Source organism: Metopolophium dirhodum, chromosome 1 (genome assembly GCF_019925205.1).
Source record: "Metopolophium dirhodum isolate CAU chromosome 1, ASM1992520v1, whole genome shotgun sequence".
In the NCBI taxonomy this organism is placed as follows: domain Eukaryota; kingdom Metazoa; phylum Arthropoda; class Insecta; order Hemiptera; family Aphididae; genus Metopolophium; species Metopolophium dirhodum.
This window is the reverse complement of record NC_083560.1, coordinates 78,039,410-78,053,900: the sequence shown is the minus strand read 5'-3', so window position 1 is coordinate 78,053,900 and position 14,491 is coordinate 78,039,410. Positions and strand designations below refer to the sequence as shown.

Below are 14,491 nucleotides of genomic sequence, written 5' to 3'. Positions count from 1 at the left end.
AGAAATTAAAAATTTTATAGTATTTCAGAAAATCGAAAAAACCGTCAACGACACCTTAAAAATTGTATTTATAAATATTTCTCAATATTTTAAAGTCAATAAAATATGTTGAAGATGAGAAAGATTAAGTACGTAGTACACTGTACTTATAGGTACGGCTTGTTCTATAAGTGAACAAAAAAGTAACTAAAGTACCTAGAGTCACCGCTCCTCCAAATTTTGGTTCGAGTAATGGATATTAATATTTAACATAATTATGTACATAATATACTGTAGAAGTAATGACTAATATAAAAAATTTGGGCAAGTGGGTGTACCACTCTGATGTCATGTGGGTCATTGTAATGGATGAGTTAAACTTAACTTATTGTTTTAACACATAACCTTCAATTTGTATTAATTTATTACGAAAATGTATTATTTATTAATTAGGGTTCGGATTTAAAGGCAATATAATCAGTAAAAAAAGAATTTAAAATGTCAAAAAAGACAAAAAAAGCATTTAATTTATATTAAAAAGCAATTACAAAAAAAATTTTACTAAAAAATTAAATAGTTTGTATATTGTATAGTCAACTAGTGTGTATTAAAAAAAAATCACTATCATGTACTAAGATAAACTGTCTTCAGTAAAAGGTTGACGGTTTGGACATTAAATATTTGTGTACATAGAAAATGTAATCGGGGTGGACTGACGGACAATTTTGAATCTATAGTAAGAATATTCGCATTATGTACATATTTTAATCTATAGATAGGTAGTATGGGTACTTTTATAAACGTTAAATTAACTGGCTAAATCAAATACTCGATAAAGTATTTAGCGATATCGGTAAATATCGCCTATAATAAAACCCATTAAAAATAATTAACAGCCGACAATGCACAGTCTTCAGAAAATCTTATCGATTTGTACCGTTTATACGTATTTTGTGTATAAAACTATTAAATCAATTGAAAATTTAACACAATAAAGGCATTAGTAATATAAGTGAAAAAGACAAAAATGTATTTATCAGTAAAAAAGGCAAAAACAGCAAAAAGAAAAACGTTCATCATCTTACATATTAAATGACATGCATTTGTATATATAAAAATTATTTCTTTATTATTATTATTAAAAAAAAAAGGTATTTGCCTTCAAATCCGAACCTCATTTATAATATTATTGCTGTTTAAGTAATTTGTACTAACAGTAGGTTAAATTTATTTTGTCGAAAATACAAAAACATTTCATTAGTTATAGTTATTCTAAAATGTATCCACGGATAATATTTTTAAATTATAACAATATAACAGACTAAAATTGTCATTTTTTCCAAATTTGAACTTAAAATGTCTATAAAAAACTGAGTTGATATATTTTTTAGTGATTTGGGTTAATATCAATTATACCTATGAAATCCATGTTTTAAATCTTTAGCTAAATCGTTTTATCATTTTTAACTACAAAATAATTTGCCGTTAGTATTTTGTGATTTTGATGAATTTTGTCAACATTTAATCTATAAATGGTTATTAAAAAAAATGTTTCCAGCGAATATTTAATACTTTTGCAATGCATTCATTTGTTCAAGGTTTTAGACACAGCGAAAACATTTTTCATCGACAACAATTTATTATAAAAACAAGTTAATTAAAGTTGAAAATTGTATAGCTAAAGATTAAAAATTTAAAACAATTTAATCATTACTTCATATTGTAACCAAAATAGGTATCTAAAAAATATATAACTGAACACAATTTTTTTATTATAGTTATTTTAAGTTCAAATTTCGACGAATTTAGATATTAGCCTGAAGGTTACTTGGTAGGTTTTTCAACTTTGGGGTAAAGTATGGTTGATTAGAATACCTACGTGTATATGTGGCGAGGATTTGTTACTAAAACCAGGGTGGTCACCCATCCGGGAACTAGCGACACTGCATGCTGATGTTTGATCTCTGCAGAACACGTTTGTAACTGAGGCTATCCACCACGCCTAACCAGGACACTAAAGTACATTATTAGGTACTTATATACCTACAATTATACAAATATGATAATATGCAAATAATATAAATTCAACTTAGGTACCGGCTACCGTATAAAGGTCCGCACACAGTGCAGCGGTGGCGGTAGCGGTTACAGCAAAATGAGTCCGAACACAATTTTACCCCCGCCGCTGCAGTGTGTGGCGTCATTTAATAAAAACAATATAAATATGGTATAAAATATCCAGAGCTGACAAACCGTCTCCACCAAGAATCGTTTTTCGTATACAATAATATCATTATATCACTGTATTCAAATTTAACACCATCCATTACATTGACCCACGCCACCCACTTATCCGATTTTTTTTTGTACCTATTCAATATGCGTATACTATAGCAAGAATTTTTTCGATCTACTTTCAGTCCAAGGACTTCCTTTGTTCGGTCTTGGCGATCTATAGCGATCAGTCACAAATTAATAAAGATAAGAACACGAGCCGGGCGTTCCACGCTGGATCATTGTATTTGAAAACTTTAGTCTACCGACAACAACTGCGATTAGTCCGTTGTCAACCGCCAAGCCTAAAAGCGCGACATGTGACCAAATTAAAAAAAAACAGGGCTTGAAACCGTAAATATTTTTTCCTATTTCGATTTCGATTTCGGATATCGGTATTGATTTTTTCTGATTTCGTTTTTGGTTTTGAATACCGGTTTTGAATTTTTCGATTTCGATTTCGGTATCATAAATTAGGTTTTCAATGGTTTAACCGGTATTCAAAATCGGTGACAAATATTGGTTTCAATAAGCCCTGTAAAAAACAATAAATAATTTACTAAGTAAAAAAAGGCATTTAAATCGTTAGGTACCAAATTGTAATGTTTAATTATATAGTAAAAAAAATAACAAATTATTCTAATTGCCGTATTATACTTATTCGATTTGATTAAAATAACTATCGCCGTTCGGTCCAAACATCAATCCTCTGAACAATTAATAAATGTTGATTAAAAATATGGTGCCATGAAGAGACTTGCCTATCTTTATTATTCAATATTTTTACTAGCACGTATTTCAAATGTATTTATTTGATTAATATTTTTATTATGTTTAGTACCTACTTTCTTTTAAATTCGTTAAAATGTCTTAAATACTACCTACTCTCATAGGCGTGCGCAGGCTTAAATTTCTGGTCGAGCCTAGGCAATTATAGTGCCTTAATATTTGGACAGCGCAAATAATTTTTTTTAACACATCAACATACATGTTGATGTATTAACATATTAATATCTATAGTACCATTGTTATTGTATTTGTATAAAGGTATAATGTTTGTATAATGTTTTTGTTAGATTAATAAAACGTATATAGTGGTAGGTACACACAAATATTTTTGATTTTATTATACTTTCACGTCAAACAAAATTTCCATGATCTCAACGAATATATTGTTATAATATAAGCATTATAATAAAATATATATGCACATTTTACCATGGCCCTAAAAAGTTTCAGGTCGAGCCTGGGCTTGATCGGCTCGCTATGTGCGCACACCTATGCTTATTCCTCTAGTCCTCTAGTATATCCAACTCACCCCAAAATCGTAGAACAAAGGATCTGGCAATAGCTGGTGCTTGGTACTATACAAACGTTTAAAATTTAAAAACAAATACCTTATCAGGGCCGGCTCTAGACAAAATGTACATAGGCAAAGTCCAAATTTGCCGCTATTTCGTTTTGAATCTCTCTATTTACCCCTTGTTTCATTAACCATATCCTCAAACATTTTCATGTCCACTTCAGGTTTTAAGGCACAGTAACCTAACCTATAACTTAAAAGTTATAAGTTATAATTCACTAAATTATTTTTTATTCAACTAGACAATTAATTAATTACATATTCTATATTATTATTAAAGGATAAGAATTTTATTTTATAATATATTTAATTGGTTAAAATTTTTGTTGATATTTACCCAACTTAAAATAATACATTTTAATTACAACATTTTTAAAAGTGATATATCCAAGTTATACCTAACAAAGAATCCAACATTTTTATTTGTTACCAACCTATATATTTAAATTTTTCTGGCAATGTTTAATGCTGCAAACTCTGGTATTATTTCTTCCATGTTCAATTAGTTTTTATATATTTACATCCTTTTCAATTGAAAACACGATTTAAGATAGTATGCAAGGTGGATTTATAAATCCACCTTGATAGTATGGTTGCCCAACCAGCTATGATAAGACGGCATTGTATTTGAATCGTACCCTCGGTGCTAGCGCTTCTAGTGGACTATTTTATAATTTATATTATAATACAATCATTAGATATATTTTTATTGTATATAGGTATAACATAACAGTTTTTATTAGTTTTAATTTGAACCTATATGAGCGCTGTATGCGAGGGCCCCCGTAGATCACGTGACTTCTCGATTCAAACCGTAGCCGTGTGATAACATTTTTCTAATGGGTCGTTGGCACGATTTATGATATACTGGTTAAACATCGGCCTATAACAAAATATAGTGCTTTATGGTGACTGGTAAACCAACCATCTGAAACAGCTGAGGGCCCAGAATCACTAGCGCTCGTTGTGGTTTAAATATGTTATATATATATAATAATATCATAACCACATAACCACTTACCATGGTTATCTGCTTTTGATACCAATAATACCTATAGTATATAGTATATTTGAATCTATAAATTTGTCCTCAGGGTGCGCTTGTTGTACTGGGAACAGCTGTTTCAGATAGTTAGTTCACCGGTCAAATTATGGGAGTTCGATATCTTCAATCGTGGTCGTTGGGCAACCATACTACCTTAAATCGTAATTTAAAGAGTTGCCAGACCAACTTAACAGATTTGACATATTTGGGACGTCACGTAGGTACCTAGTTTTTTATAATTTTAAAAATATTTCATGGGGTCACGACAAAGTGACGGACGAAAATCAAATAATATTATTGTCTGTTGATATGAAGGCATACACGGGGGACAGTCTAAGTCAGTCTTATCACATTATATATATATGTGACCATATAAATATCTATACACTTGTACCCAGTGGTTAAAGTGGGGGGAGGAGAACGGAGTCCCCCTTCTTATTTATGGTAAGATTATGCGTCCCCTTTAATTTAAGTCTCCAAAGTCTGGGGGGACGCTAGTACGCTACTAAATTTTAGTAATTTATTAATAAAGGTAAAAGGTTACCTATATCTATGTGATATAATATTTATTATAATACATTTAAATACATTTTTAAACTGAGAGAATATGAATAGTTATATTTATTATAAATTATTTTTTATGTTTTTTTAATGAAATGTTTAAAATTAAAATGTAAACGCATATTATTTTTTTAAACATTTTAGGCAATTTATTTTTTATTTAGCAGGCATTATATGTTTTAAATAATTTTCCTTAGGAGAAAATTTGATTTTACTATTAACATAATATTTTTATGAACAAATTACAAAGGTGTGTGAAAGAAACAAATTTTACCTAGTTGCTAGTAGGTTTCTTTAAAAAGTTTGGTTACATACCTATAGACTTTGAAGAACTCGGGAACGCTCCTCAATTTTTGGTGACTAGTCCCCCCTCAACATTTTTTCCACTTTAACTACTGCTTGTACCCACTATAATATAGTCCAAGGGTCGGCAATAGGCGGCCATCTATTCGTATGATTTATTAGGAAATTACGATAGCGTTCATCGTATAAAGCTGTTTATAATAATAGTCACGATAACAGAACACCCATACATTGAACCTACTTCTTGAAACACTTAATGGAAAACTGTCTCAATTTTTAAAAAATCCGTTTGAAGTTTCTCCGACTGGAGAATGGATTGACGTTGCTACAAAATTATTCAGACTTCCAAAATCTTCACTTCAAATGGAAGATCAAATCAAGAAGATATCTTGGATAAATACATGAACTGTAAAACCCTTGCCATAAAATTATCTACTATGTTTGGCTCCACTTATGTATGTGAAACTTCGTTTTCAAAAATGACGTTTTTAGAAAACCGATACCGATAACGCATCAGTTGTTCTCCAAAAGAACCAGATTTTAAAAAATTAGCTCAAGAAAAGAAATGTCATTTTTCTCATTAAACTTAAGTATACAATTTTGTTATTATTAGTATGAATGTATTATTTATAATGTATTACTTTATAAATAATTAAATATTAAATACTTTGTCTTAAAATGTGTTTTTAATACAAAAATAAATACATCAATGATAAAATTATGTTTAAGATTTTTTTGGCCGTTGAAATTTTTTTTTTAAATATCTGGCCCGTCATATAAATTAATTGCCGACCCCTGATATAGTCTATAGTTGCGTAATGGTAGTACCATTTGATAATGCATACATACTATAAAAGATAGGTAGATATAAATATATAATATGTAATACATAGTATCATAATTCGTAATATATACCCAGTGACCCGTGGTTTTGCTTAGTTTCATTTCAACATATTTCCTGTCCACCCAAATTACAAAAATATTTAAGTATATAGAGGAAATGTAAGCATATTTATGTTAAATATCAATTAAATCTGAGAACATGATTTTGAAATTCGCAATAACCATCAATACCATGAAATATCTATGAGCTTTCATTTACAGGCATAACGGATGGTAAAAGAAAAATGTAGTTTTTGTCTTGGACTAAGATAATATAACTGGTCTGTGCGTGGTTTTGACGTTTGTATTATGGCACGAAAATCATGGGATAGTGTCTATATTTCAACAACTATAATTTCTGATTAATACGAAGACACCACAGTCAAAATTAGTATTGTCTCCGTCTTACAAATGGACAACATTGAAAATTTGGGCTTGGCAGTATCAATTTTGTGATGTTTGATAATTGATATAATATTAGAGTGAATCAAATCAATTTTTAAACTTAAGTTAAGAAAATTTTCTGAGGCCTCTCTTTGTTATTTTTAAGGAATTTATGAGTATTTTTAAATATTATAACTTGCACACATACAGTCATATATTACTTAAAAATTAAAATATTGTAAAACAACAGAATGGTCAGAATATTTAGATCATAAATTAATAATAGTTAAATCATTAAAATATTAAAGATGTCAACACAAAAATGGAACTATCGAACATGATTGAGAAATGTTGCTGTTTTGCATTAATAAGACAGAACAACACATGCGTGTACAACGATCTCATAATTAATATAGGCACCTAGTTATAAATTATAACTAATTAAACATTATAATTTATAATGAACTTATTGTTAGCAGTATCCAATATAGGTAGGTTCCAAATATTTTGCAGTTTGTTTTAATTTAAATACGTAATTAAATAAAAATCATTATCTGTAACAGGCTATATCAACGCATTTTATTGTAAAAGTTTAGTTGATCATCAGATCATAATATTATAATAATTATGCGTTTGCCGGATTCATGTCAAGAATAGATAATAACCAAAAATAATATTGTTTACAAATCGTTTAAATATTAAGAACAATAATATCACTAGTAGCTAGTAGCTACAATACTATATGCATGAACAATAGAGTGAACATTTTACTCCAATGTTCGTAATTATATTATGTTAACATTTAAAAAAATAAAATTAGAATAGATTAATAAACAATCATTAATTGGAAAAAATGTTTACAGCCGTACATGATAATGGATACAACTGTGTTTTTAATACGTATACTATGTATAATATATTTATTGCTAACATTTAATTTCATATTTTTCAAAAAATATAATAAATCATATGATAATTTATTATATAATAATTGTATAATATATTATGATAATGGTCTTAACAGATACTGTTGATAACAAAAAACCATCAACGATAGAGATTATAATTTCATCAGTATAAAAAATGATTATAGCATACATCCATGACAAATAAAACAACATAATAAATGTTATTATAAAATATTGTAAGGGTTAAAAAAATCTATATATAAATTTGGCAAAATCTCTCATGTAAATGTATTATATTACCGACAAATTAAAATGTAAATCACCCGTAAATTTATAATACGCAAAGAAATTATAGAAAATCAATAAGATTAAAAATGATATTTTATGCTTAAAAATGACGTTTACAATACTTAGGTATATGGTTTTTATGAAATTAAATTATGTGTTTAATAAGTCTAGGTAGTAGGTAGAGCCAGTAAAACGACAATACTACTAAATAGTGAATGGCCGAGAGAAGAAAGTGAGGGCAGGGTTTGGCAGATCTAAAAAATGTGGCAGCGATGATAACGCCGTCGACCTGGAGTGAACCCTCCTAAAAAGTAATAACTTAAGCCGCTTGCAACTTCCAAAAACCTCTATCGTTAGCAATGGATGAGCCCGAATCACGATTTTGCTCGAAGAAGTATCAAGTAGCTGATGTTCATCTTTGGCACACCGTTGATTAGGTCTATGCCGAAAAACACGATATTGACCGAATAAACGGAAACCCCAAACATCGGGGAAACGCCGGGTTCGGGCTGCACGAGTTGGTGATCGAGGTACTGATGCGGCTGCGGATCGGCCTTTTCTGCGAACCGCAAACACATTTCCAAGTCCCGGGCGCCACAAACGAGTACCCCTTGGCCGACCAACCGGCGCCGTCGCGCTTGTTGACAACCATTTCGTCGACGAACATGTTTTCCGGGCGAGACGCGTGCTTCTCGTACTCGGCCATCAGTTGGGCCGCATTCACCTGGCCGATGGCCCACAGCGCGTACTGGTTCATGGCACATCCCTCGAGCCCAGAACACTTGCAACACTCTTCGTCCACCTAACACGCGCGCGTCTCGCAGTGTTTGGCTATTTCGGCCACACAATCAACGCACAGCGCCGACAGCTTCTGCGCCTCCCGCAGGACGTGATCCACGCAATACTTAACCAGAGCCCGGCCGATCAGTTTCTCCGGCGTGCAATCGCACACACTCTCCAGCAGCTTCACGCTGGCCATGAGGTTAGTTACCCTGGCCCCGCCACTTACGATTTATAAATGGAAATTAATGTCAAATTTTGTAATATCATTTGTAATCATTTGTGACCACAAAAAAAAAAAATTGTTCATCGATCCTTTTGACTAAATGGTGCATGTCAATTATTTTCAATTTTCATTAATAATCCTGATACTCACCCATGTTCAATTGTTTACCCTGTTAATAATTTTTTTTTAAACTTTTTATTCTTTAAAACAAATGTATTATTTATTTATACCTTTATATTATATATAATATGTTTTTTACGTTATAATATTATGTAGCTAATATCTATGTTAATATACTCCATAGTATATAAAGTATACTACAAACTAGTAACTACTTACATTATTTGGTAGCTATTCTTAATGTTTTCTTAAGTTATGATGGATATAATATAGTTTCAATCATGCATTAAAGAAAATCGATATGGTCACAGAGAAGAGGATCATTTACGTTTTGCAGGTACTTTGTTTTATTTCAAATGAAAAATATGTAAAATTAACAATATAGGTATTATTTTGTACAAAATAGAATTTCAGCATTAACTTTAAAACTTTTTGATTTTGTTGATACTTTATCATTTAAATCGTCATAGCATTGCCATTGATCATTTGATCTCAAACCATATGCTATGTAATGGCCGTATGATTGTCTTAATTCTCTTGCCGATCCATCAAAAGCAATTACCCCTCTTAAATTGTATACATCTCCATTAATTGTTATTGTCTTGCTAATATCTCCAAGTTTCAACCAAACCTTTCCTGCATAATTTTGTTAAATTTTCGTTGTATTTTCAAGATGACTATATTTACCGGAAGCTCTAAAACCAAAACAATCATACGGCCATTACATAGCATATGGTTTGAGATCAAATGATCAATGGTAATGCTATGACGATTTAAAGGATCAAGTATCAACAAAATCAAAAAGTTTTAAAGTTAATGCTGAAATTCTATTTTGTACAAAATAATACCTATATTGTTAATTTTACATATTTTTCATTTGAAATAAAACAAAGTACCTGACTATATTATATCCATCATAACTTAAGAAAACATTAAGAATAGCTACCAAATAATGTAAGTATTCCTATGTATTAAATAAACGTTCAATTAATAACATATAATATGTGTTGCAATGTAATGAATAATAATATATGTAAACGTACCTACATAATAATGTCGTAATAACCACCAATAATATGATATAGGTAGGCGCCTACCTACATAATATTATATAGTTACAAATAATAATTTCAAGAACTGAACTATCGCAAATACACGAATATTATAAGAGATTTAAAAAATGTGAAAAAAGGTAAGACTGTTTTTGAGATATTATTGATTATGAACTTTGCACAATATTTAATTTGATGAAGTGAAAAATATTTTTAACATTTTATTATATTTTGTAGTATACTTTATATACTATGGAGTATATTAACATAGATATTAGCTACATAATATTATAACGTAAAAAACATATTATATATAATATAAAGGTATAAATAAATAATACATTTGTTTTATAGAATAAAAAATTTCAAAAAAAATTATTAACAGGGTAAACAATTGAACATGGGTGAGTACTTATTAATGAAAATTGAAAATAATTGACATGCACCATTTAGTCAAAAGGATCGATGAACAAATTTTTTTTTGTGGTTACAAATGATTACAAATTATATTACATAATCTCCACTAGGTTTCAAGTACCTACAAGTCGAACTTCTGTAATGGCGGGCTGTAGTGACGTCACCGTGGCCCCGCCACATGGAAACTTCGTTTTGAGCCGAAGTGGGTGAGTTACAAATTTTTTTTTTGTAGTTACAAATGATTACAAATGATATTACATAATTTAACATTAATTTCCATTTATAAAATGTAAGTGGTGGGGCCAGGGTAACTAACCTCTGGCCACGCATCACGTACTTCACACTTTCGTGCAAAGCGATGCCGTCCACCACGTGCCGCAACAGGTCACCGTCGTCCAGCTGGGAAGTTTGTTTTTGATAGCCGTCAAACACACAGCGAATAGTTTTCCACGCGAACAATAGATTGCTTACCGTGAAGTTTTCCGCGAGAAAAATCGTGACTCTTTCCACTAACTTAGCGAAATGATTTTTGAAGAAGTCAACAGAGTTCCAGACGTGACATTGACCCAAACAGCAAGGGATTTGTTCAATGGTCTTGTAAATCGGCTCCCACACAGTTTGTACGGCCATTACCTAAAAAAAATTATTGGATTAGACCCATCATAATGTTTATTAACATTTTACAATAAAAACTATAAAGACTATACAAATTGAAGTCAGTGTTCAAAGGAGGGAAAATCAATGAAAAAATAAATAATTTGAGTCAACGAAATTTTGAACACAAATGTAACCAATACTACGTAAAAAAATGAAGTTTAATTACACTTTAGATAAAACATATTGTTTAAAACTATTGTATAACTAATAAATCATCCAAGTAAACATTTAAAATGTTAGTAAAATATTCCCTTTTAAATTAATACAATAATTGCGAGAAAAATATATTAAATAATTAAGATATACTTTTAGCAATTGGTACTTTCTTTGGTATTACATTATTTTTTATACTTACACAAACAGTTGTTTATAGAATTTTTATATAGATACTCAATATAAGAAAAATTAACTAAAAATCAGGTAGCCAGGTAGATATAAACAAAAATATTGTAAAACAGCACTGGACAAACAAGCAAGAAATATAACAAAAAACAGATCTAGCAGCAACAACTGCAAAAACAGAATATTTAATTTGATTTCTGTTCATATTTGATTTTCTAAGTTAAAAAAAAGAGTTATTTTTTGCTATATTATTTTCATTGGAAAATTTCCAAAACTGGACAACGGATTTTGTTTTTTGGGGTCTTGTTAGAATCACATTGGCTAGGAGAAGTGCGGTGAAGATTTTTAGAACTTTATCTCTTATCGTTCATTCATTACAAAGCTGTAAAGCTAAAAAAAAAACATAAAAAAACGCTCAATAAAATTTATTTTTATTTTTTTCAATGTTCTGTAGTGAATTTACTATTAAATATAAAGTTCTGACAATCTTCACTGCACTTCACCTAGCCAGTATTAATCACAAACAAAACCCCAAACGACAAAATCCGCTCTCCGGTTTCGGAGATCTATCTCACTAAATGAAAATGATTTTTTGTGGGGCTGTTCACATCGACATTTTTCTGGATATAAATTATTGTACCGCTTGAGTGTGATATCAGTTAATACATTTCTAAAAATTAAAAATCAAGATAGTTTACATGCCGATTTTGAACTTGGCAAGCGTTTTGCTAAAGGTAGGAAAACTTATTTGGAATCTTTTATTGATTTTTCAAATCTATAAATATAAGAACATTTCTTTCTATTAGAAAAATGTTTACAGACAGAAAAAAGGCACATCATTGTTAAATACATTCATCTCTCTGTAAATGTATTTATAAACATACAAATTCATATGATTTCGGGCTCTATTTAAAAATGTAGATTACTTTAATAGAACATGTGTCGATACTTACCTTTAAAATATCTTTAATGTGACTTGGAGACATTAATAATCCTGTAACAATGAACAAATCTAAAAGTAGTTTTAACACATTTTCCAATGTTACTTTAAAATTGCTATCTATGAAATCCAGAGTAGCACGGAAGACTCCCAATGTACATTGAGTAATACAAGCACTTTTTCGAAAAAAGTACCAATTGTGACAATTGCTAAACTAATCCATTTTTTCCAGGATTCTGTGCTGGATTTATTAATGTCATGTCTGAACATGACAATTAGTTGTTGAACTCGTCAACCAAATCGATAAGAAAAAGCGGTTACTGATAATAAAGACCCCGGCATTGTAAATCCAAACGCAATAGGTGCTGATATAGGAAATATCCACAAACCTCAGAAAAACATTACATGGCCAACCCAATTTGATATGCATAAAGCTATATCAGCTGTTTTTAAAACTGTTTCGGTTGTTTTGTAAGCCGGTGTTACATAGTTTGATACAATGTTTTTGATGCATCATAAAACACTGTTTTAGGATAGAACATAAATCCTTCAGGGAGATTATTATCTTCCATATATTCATCCCAGCCAGTGTATATTCTACTGTTTTGAAAATCAATAAAATAGACTTTATTGTTGATCATTTTTAATTTGAGTAATAACCAATTGTGTATATCTTGTTTAGGAAAATTTTGGCAGCTATCACACTTTTTTTGCAAAACTATGTATTATAGTTATAGTTATACCCACTTCAATATTACTAAAAAGACTAGCATTAACATATGTTTTCTAAAATATGAATAAATAAGTGAATAATGATAAAATATTAAAATGTATATTAATTATTTTATACTTACTTTAAGGTTTTCTTTATGATTTTTTCCAACATTTTTATCCATATTGAAAATCAATCAAATATTTTTACCAACCACAAGTTGATTTCCTGAACAATTTAAAAAATAATATGAATGTTATTAATCTTAATATTAACATTACAATTTTAAAATTAAACTATAACAAAAAGCCTATGAGATGCCCTAGGTAATAATCTTACCTTTAAATTTTATTAGAGGTCAATTCACTCTAATTTTTTGCTAACAAAGCTAAACGTGATCTGCTGAGCGTACAATTTGCTATGTTACGCACTTGTAACGTCCTCTTAAGTTGATAAAGTTGATTACTAAAATTCATTAGGAAATAATATTATAGATACTTACAGTACATTGGACAATATTGTAAACTGAGTAATATTATAAGTATTCTAACAAATCCCGAGCACATCAACGAATCGATGTGTAATAATATTATTTACCAATATAAAATTATCAAATAATAATATTTTTAATGGGAAACACTGCAACTGCATGAAATTACCTTTAGAATACACTAACTTAGTAACTTGTATTTAGCACTACGTACTTTCTAGCGTTTCTTCACGTATAAGGTATATGAATACCAAGTAGCATGGTCTAAGATATCTTAGCCGGTGGTATAAAGTAACTTAAAAAGTTCAATCTTATCGTGATAGCTAAAATAATACAATTAATAATTGCATACCTTGGTACACACTACACACCATGACAAATTAAGCTACACACTAAACGATCTCACGATTAAGTAAAATGTAAATGAGATAAAATGTAAACGATCGTGAAGGTTTTTAATAATTTTTATTATTATTTTGCTTTGATCATTTAAATACAATAATTATGCATAAAACTATAGTAATTTGTATTTTGTATTTTTACACCTACACATTAAAAACGTGTTGTTTTGTGCCAGGGTGTAATACTGGTTATTCTCTAGAATCTAGATGTCAAACAACAAATAATAATTGGATTAAAAAATAAAAGTTAATTTAGCACTCAAAACAAAAGAAGGTAGACAAGTGGGTGTTGCTCTTCTGTACAGTAGGTTACATAAGTGGGTCACTGTAATGGATGGTTTCAAATTTGAATTCAATGATATAATAT

The 14,491-nt window shown here is 29.7% G+C and overlaps 1 pseudogene; it reads right to left on the bottom strand.

Moving 5' to 3' along the window:
• Positions 1 to 8,229: 8,229 nt before the first annotated feature.
• Positions 8,230 to 13,417, bottom strand: LOC132941990 (uncharacterized; annotated as a pseudogene).
• Between the last annotated feature and the right edge of the window lie 1,074 nt (positions 13,418 to 14,491).